The following is a 7,403-nucleotide window of genomic DNA, read 5'->3' on the forward strand; positions in this document are numbered from 1 at the left end:
CAACAACCGGGCCTGGGAAGAGCCAATGCGAGAAACCCCACCAAACTCTCTGACAAAAAAAGAGGGGGCGCTCCAGTAACCCCGCTTCGGAGCGCACCCTGGGCAAACCCAGCCAAGGTGCCCACCCCGGCCAAGGTGCAGGCGAGGTGCGCACCCGGGGCAAACCGGGCTCCGACAACGTGCACGCCGCACCTTGGAGCACACTTCGTAGCGCTCCCGGGTGCGCACCTCAGAGCACACCAAGGTGGGCAGCGAGGTGCGCACCTTTGATGCGCTGCCTTCACTAATTTCCAGAAAAGGCAAAAAAAAAAGGAGATTTTAAAATTTCCGTTTTGAAAGATAGTGAAAAAAACGGAACGCGCGTGCCATCTTGAGCCCGCCCTGGTGCGCAGCCCAGGTAAGGTGCCACCCTGGCAAAGGTGCGCACCCGGGCAATTAACCCTACTTCCGACTTCGTGCGCGCCAGGGTGGCAACCGGGCCTCGGAAGAGCCAATGCGAGAAACCCCACCAAACGCTCCGACAAAAAAAGAGGCGGCGCTCCAATAACCCCGCTTCGGAGCGCAGCCGGGGCAAACCAAGCCAAGGTGCCCACCCCGACGAAGGTGCACGCGAGGTGCGCACCCGGGGCAAACCGGGCTCCGACAACGTGCACGCAGCACCTTGGAGCACACTTCGAAGCACTCCCGGGTGCCCACCGGCGTTGCGCACCGTGGTGGGCAGCGAGGTGCGCACCTTTGATGCGCTGCCTTCACTAATTTCCAGAAAAAGGCAAAAAAAAATGAGATTTTAAAATTTCCGTTTTGAAAGATAGTGAAAAAAAAGGAACGCGGGTGCCATCTTGAGCCCGCCCTGGTGCGCAGCCCAGGCAAGGCATGCGCACCAAGGTGCCCACCCGAGGTGCACACCCGGGGCAAACCGGGCTCCGACTTCGTGCAGGCCGCACCTTGGAGCACACTTCGGAGCGCTCCTTGGTGCGCACCATGGTGCCCACCAGGGCGCACCCGAGGCAAACCGGGCTCCGACTTCGTGCACGCCGCACCTTGGAGCACACATCGGAGCGCTCCCAGGTTCGCACCAGCGTTGCGCACCTTTGATGCGCTGCCTTCACTAATTTCCAGAAAAGGCAAAAAAAAAACGATATTTTAAAATTTCCGTTCTGAAAGATAGTGAAAAAAACGGAACGCGGGTGCCATCTTGAGCCCTTCCTGATGCGCAGCCCAGGCAAGTTGTGCGCACCAAGGTGCCCACCCTGGCGGAGGTGCGCGCCCGGGGCAAACCGGGCTCCGACTTCGTGCACTGCATGGTGCCCACCAAGGCGCGCAACCCAGCCAAGGTGCCCACCGCAGCGAAGGTGCACGCGAGGTGCGCACCCGAGGTGCACACCCGGGGCAAACCGGGCTCCGACTTCGTGCACGCCGCACCTTGGAGCACACTTCAGAGCGCTCCTTGGTACGCACCAGGGCGCGCAACCCAGCCAAGGTGCTCACCCCGGCGAAGGTGCACGCGAGGTGCGCACCCGGGGCAAACCGGGCTCGGACTTCGTGCACGCCGCACCTTGGAGCACACATCGGAGCGCTCCCGGGTTCGCACCAGCATTGCGCACCTTTGATGCGCTGCCTTCACTAATTTCCAGAAAAGGCAAAAAAAAGAAAAAAATGAGATTTTAAAATTTCCGTTTTGAAAGATAGTGAAAAAAACGGAACGCGGGTGCCATCTTGAGCCCGCCCTGGTGTGCAGCCCAGGCAAGTTGTGCGCACCAAGGCACCCACCCTGGCCAAGGTGGGTCACGGGGTGGGTCCTAGGGTGGGTAACGGGGTGGGTACTAAGGTGCGTGCCAAGGTGGGTCATAGGGTGGGTGCCAAGGTGGGCACCAGGGTGGGTGTGCACCAACCCTAGCCAGGGTAGGTCACGGGGTGGTTGTCGGGGTGGGCGTCAAGGAGCCAAGGTGGGTGGCAAGTAGCCAAGTTGCGTGCCAAGGTGGGTGTCGGGGTGGGTGCCAAGGATCCAAGGTGGGTGCCAAGGAACCAAGGTGGGTGTCTGGGTGGGTGCCGAGGTGGGAGCCAGGGTGGGTCCCAAGGTGAGTGCAAAGGTGGGTGCCAGGGTCAAGGTGAGTGCCAATGTGGGTTCCAAGGTGCCAGGGTCAGGGTGAGTGCCAATGTGGGTTCAAAGGTGCTAAGTTGGGTGCGAGGTTGGGTGCGAGGGTGGGTGGGTGCCAAGGTGTGCTAGGTGGAAGCCCGGGTGGGTCGGCATCCCATGGGTGTCGAGTTGGGTGCCTGATGGGTGCTTCTTGTCAAGTTTTAGTCGTCGGGACTCATTTCGAGCCTTAGAGGTCGTTTCTTGTCCGGTTGCCCTGTCTTCGACCTGGGAACCCAATTTTGGTCCTCGGGTCCCATTTTTTTTTGTCTCGCATCCCACTTTTGGCCTGTGGCCTTTTCGGGGTCGATTCTCGTTTTGGGCATCAGAGCATGTTTCTTCTCCTAAAACCCAATATTTGTTTATTAAGTCTCGGAACACATTTTTGTTCTCGTGGACCCATCATGGGTCTTGGAACGCATTTGTGGTCCTTGGGTCCCATTTTGCATCCCGAAACTTGTGTTTTGGTGCTTGATCCCTATTTTGGGTGCCCACCTTGCACCAAGTGCGCACCCGGGGCAAACCGAGCGCCTTGGTGCACCGGGGCAAGATCGAGCGTGCACCCGAGGCGCCCCGAACATGCACCAAGGTGCACTCGGCCCACATGTGAGCGCAGGTCGTTGCGCCCGAGGTGGTGTGTGGGCACCGCGTTGCAGACGGGACACTGCACGCACACGACGCCCCCTCCAGGTGCACGCACGTAGGCCGGGCCGGGTGCACACCCGACGCCCTAGCAAGGTGCGCGCACCCGGGCAGGGCTCACACTTGGCGAACGGGGCGCACTTCGCGAGGGAGGGTGTGCACCTCGACGGGGGTGGGTGGCCGGGGTGGATTCGCACGTGGGTCGCGGTTTGCTAAGTACACACTGCGACAAGCTCATAACGGGTGCGATCATACCAGCGTTAGTGCACCGGATCCCATCAGAACTCCGCAGTTAAGCGCGCTTGGGCCGGAGTAGTACTGGGATGGGTGACCTCCCGGGAAGTCCCGGTGTTGCACCCTTTTTTAGTTTTTCGCCGGGCGTCGCAATGCTATTTGAATAAACCTTTTGCCCGTTTGCGTTCTCGTCGGGGCCGGGCCGGGCCGGGGTGCGCTGCCCGCACTACCGCGCGCGCGGGGGCGACACCGAGCGCGCACCCGAGGCGCCCCGAGCACACAGGCCACGGTGCAACCCGGGCGTTGTGCGCGCACCCCGGTGCGCCCGAGGTGCTGCGCGCGCACCCAGGTGAAATCGGTGTGCACCTCGGCCAGTGCGCGCTCGGTCGAGTCGCGCACGTTGGCCAAGGTGCACGGTGATGTTTCTTACTCTAAGGTTCCGCACCAGACGCCCGGGACAGGTGAGCGAAGCTGGGCGGGGCCGGGTGCGCGGCCGGGGCAGGTGCACGCAGCTGGAGAGAGCTTTGGAGCACACTTCGGAGCGCACCAATGATGCGCTCCATTCAAAAGTTTCCTGAAAAGGCAAAAAAAGTTGAGATTATAGAATTTCCCACTTGAGAGATTGTAAAAAAAAAAAATTTAAAATGAAGGAAACGCGGGTGCCAAGGTGTGCGCAGCCCAGCCAAGGTGTGCGCACCAAGGCGCCCACCCTGGCGAAGGTGCACGCAAGGTGCGCACCCGAGGCAAACCGGACAATTAACCCAACTTTCGACTTCGCGCGCACCTTGGAGCGCACTTCGGAGCGCTCCTTGGTGCGCACCAATCTTGGGCACCTCGGAGTGCACCATGGCGCCCACCAAGGTGCGCACCCGGGGCAAACCGAGCTCCGACTTCGTGCGCACCTTGGAGCGCACGAAAGGTGCGCACCATGGCGCCCACCAAGGTGCGCAGCCCAGCCAAGGCGTGCGCATCAAGGTGCGCACCCTGGCGAAGGTGCGCACCCGGGGCAAACCGAGCTCCGACTTCGTGCGCACCTTGGAGCGCACAAAAGGTGCGCAACCCAGCCAAGGTGTGCGCACCCCGGTCAAACCGAGCTCCGAATCGTGCGCACCAGAGGTGCACGCCATCGTGCGCACCTTGGAGCACACTTCGGAGCCCTCCTTGGTGCGCGCCGATGTTGCGCACCTCGGAGCGCACCCGGGGAAAACAATGCAATTAACCCGACTTTCGACTTCGTGGGCACCTCGGAGCGCTCTCGGGTTCGCACCTCGGAGCACACCGAGGTGCGCACCTTTGATGCGCTGCCTTCACCAATTTCCAGAAAAGGCAAGAAAACATTGAGAAGGTGTGCGCACCGAGGTGCCCACCCTGGCGAAGGTGCACGCGAGGTGCGCACCCGGGGCAAACCGGGCTCCGACTTCGTGCACGCCGCACCTTGGAGCACACTTCGGAGCGCTCCTTGGTGCGCACCAGGGCGCGCAACCCAGCCGAGGTGCCCACCCCGGCGAAGGTGCACGCGAGGTGCGCACCCGGGGCAAACCGGGCTCCGACTTCGTGCACGCCATGGTGCCCACCGCGGCGAAGGTGCACGCGAGGTGCGCACCCGGGGCAAACCGGGCTCCGACTTCGTGCACGCCGCACCTTGGAGCACACTTCGGAGCGCTCCTTGGTGCGCACCATGGTGCCCACCAGGGCGCGCAACCCCGCCGAAGGTGCACGCGAGGTGCGCACCCGGGGCAAACCGGGCTCCGACTTCGTGCACGCCGCACCTTGGAGCACACTTCGGAGCGCTCCTTGGTGCGCACCATGGTGCCCACCAGGGCGCGCAACCCCGCCGAAGGTGCACGCGAGGTGCGCACCCGGGGCAAACCGGGCTCCGACTTCGTGCACGCCATGGTGCGCACCGCGGCGAAGGTGCGCACCCGGGGCAAACCGGGCTCCGACTTCGTGCACGCCGCACCTTGGAGCACACTTCGGAGCGCTCCTTGGTGCGCACCAGGGCGCGCAACCCAGCCGAGGTGCCCACCCCGGCGAAGGTGCACGCGAGGTGCGTACCCGGGGCAAACCGGGCTCCGACTTCGTGCACGCCGCACCTTGGAGCACACTTCGGAGCGCTCCTTGGTGCGCACCATGGTGCCCACCAGGCCGCGCAACCCAGCCAAGGTGTGCGCACCAAGGTGCACGCGAGGTGCGCACCCGGGGCAAACCGGGGTCCGACTTCGTGCACGCCGCACCTTGGAGCACACATCGGGGCGCTCCCGGGTTCGCACCGGCGTTGCGCACCGTGGTGGGCACCTCGGAGCACACCAAGGTGGGCAGCGAGGTGCGCACCTTTGATGCGATGCCTTCACTAATTTCCATAAAAGGCAAAAAAAAAACGAGATTTTAAAATTTCCGTTTTGAAAGATAGTGAGAAAAAGGGAATGCTGGTGCCATCTTGAGCCCGCCCTGGTGCGCAGCCCAGCCAAGGTGTGCGCACCAAGGTGCCCACCCTGGCGAAGGTGCGCGCCCGGGCAATTAACCCAACTTCCAACTTCGCGCGCGCCAGGGTGGGAGCGCACCCAACAACCGGGCCTGGGAAGAGCCAATGCGAGAAACCCCACCAAACGCTCTGACAAAAAAAGAGGGGGCGCTCCAGTAACCCCGCTTCGGAGCGCACCCTGGGCAAACCCAGCCAAGGTGCCCACCCCGGCCAAGGTGCAGGCGAGGTGCGCACCCGGGGCAAACCGGGCTCCGACAACGTGCACGCCGCACCTTGGAGCACACTTCGTAGCGCTCCCGGGTGCGCACCTCAGAGCACACCAAGGTGGGCAGCGAGGTGCGCACCTTTGATGCGCTGCCTTCACTAATTTCCAGAAAAGGCAAAAAAAAAAGGAGATTTTAAAATTTCCGTTTTGAAAGATAGTGAAAAAAACGGAACGCGCGTGCCATCTTGAGCCCGCCCTGGTGCGCAGCCCAGGTAAGGTGCCCACCCTGGCAAAGGTGCGCACCCGGGCAATTAACCCTACTTCCGACTTCGTGCGCGCCAGGGTGGCAACCGGGCCTCGGAAGAGCCAATGCGAGAAACCCCACCAAACGCTCCGACAAAAAAAGAGGCGGCGCTCCAATAACCCCGCTTCGGAGCGCAGCCGGGGCAAACCCAGCCAAGGTGCCCACCCCGACGAAGGTGCACGCGAGGTGCGCACCCGGGGCAAACCGGGCTCCGACAACGTGCACGCAGCACCTTGGAGCACACTTCGAAGCACTCCCGGGTGCCCACCGGCGTTGCGCACCGTGGTGGGCAGCGAGGTGCGCACCTTTGATGCGCTGCCTTCACTAATTTCCAGAAAAAGGCAAAAAAAAATGAGATTTTAAAATTTCCGTTTTGAAAGATAGTGAAAAAAAAGGAACGCGGGTGCCATCTTGAGCCCGCCCTGGTGCGCAGCCCAGGCAAGGCATGCGCACCAAGGTGCCCACCCGAGGTGCACACCCGGGGCAAACCGGGCTCCGACTTCGTGCAGGCCGCACCTTGGAGCACACTTCGGAGCGCTCCTTGGTGCGCACCATGGTGCCCACCAGGGCGCGCAACCCAGCCAAGGTCTGCACACCAAGGTGCCCACCCCGGCGAAGGTGCACGCGAGGTGCGCACCCGGGGCAAACCGGGCTCCGACTTCGTGCACGCCATGGTGCCCACCGCGGCGAAGGTGCACGCGAGGTGCGCACCCGGGGCAAACCGGGCTCCGACTTCGTGCACGCCGCACCTTGGAGCACACTTCGGAGCGCTCCTTGGTGCGCACCATGGTGCCCACCAGGGCGCGCAACCCAGCCAAGGTGTGCGCACCAAGGTGCACGCGAGGTGCGCACCCGGGGCAAACCGGGGTCCGACTTCGTGCACGCCGCACCTTGGAGCACACATCGGAGCGCTCCCAGGTTCGCACCAGCGTTGCGCACCTTTGATGCGCTGCCTTCACTAATTTCCAGAAAAGGCAAAAAAAAACGAGATTTTAAAATTTCCGTTCTGAAAGATAGTGAAAAAAACGGAACGCGGGTGCCATCTTGAGCCCTTCCTGGTGCGCAGCCCAGGCAAGTTGTGCGCACCAAGGTGCCCACCCTGGCGGAGGTGCGCGCCCGGGGCAATCCGGGCTCCGACTTCGTGCACTGCATGGTGCCCACCAAGGCGCGCAACCCAGCCAAGGTGCCCACCGCAGCGAAGGTGCACGCGAGGTGCGCACCCGAGGTGCACACCCGGGGCAAACCGGGCTCCGACTTCGTGCACGCCGCACCTTGGAGCACACTTCAGAGCGCTCCTTGGTGCGCACCAGGGCGCGCAACCCAACCAAGGTCTGCACACCAAGGTGCTCACCCCGGCGAAGGTGCACGCGAGGTGCGCACCCGGGGCAAACCGGGCTCGGAC

General features: G+C 62.8%; 1 non-coding gene across 1 annotated transcript; it reads left to right on the forward strand.

Moving 5' to 3' along the window:
* Positions 1-3,017: 3,017 nt before the first annotated feature.
* Positions 3,018-3,136, forward strand: LOC131871957 (5S ribosomal RNA). The gene has a single exon (XR_009370143.1). It is a non-coding gene; the product is annotated as a 5S ribosomal RNA (ribosomal RNA).
* The last annotated feature ends 4,267 nt before the right edge of the window (positions 3,137-7,403 follow it).

The sequence above is a fragment of the Cryptomeria japonica genome, unplaced genomic scaffold (assembly GCF_030272615.1).
Source record: "Cryptomeria japonica unplaced genomic scaffold, Sugi_1.0 HiC_scaffold_493, whole genome shotgun sequence".
Taxonomy (NCBI): Eukaryota; Viridiplantae; Streptophyta; class Pinopsida; order Cupressales; family Cupressaceae; genus Cryptomeria; species Cryptomeria japonica.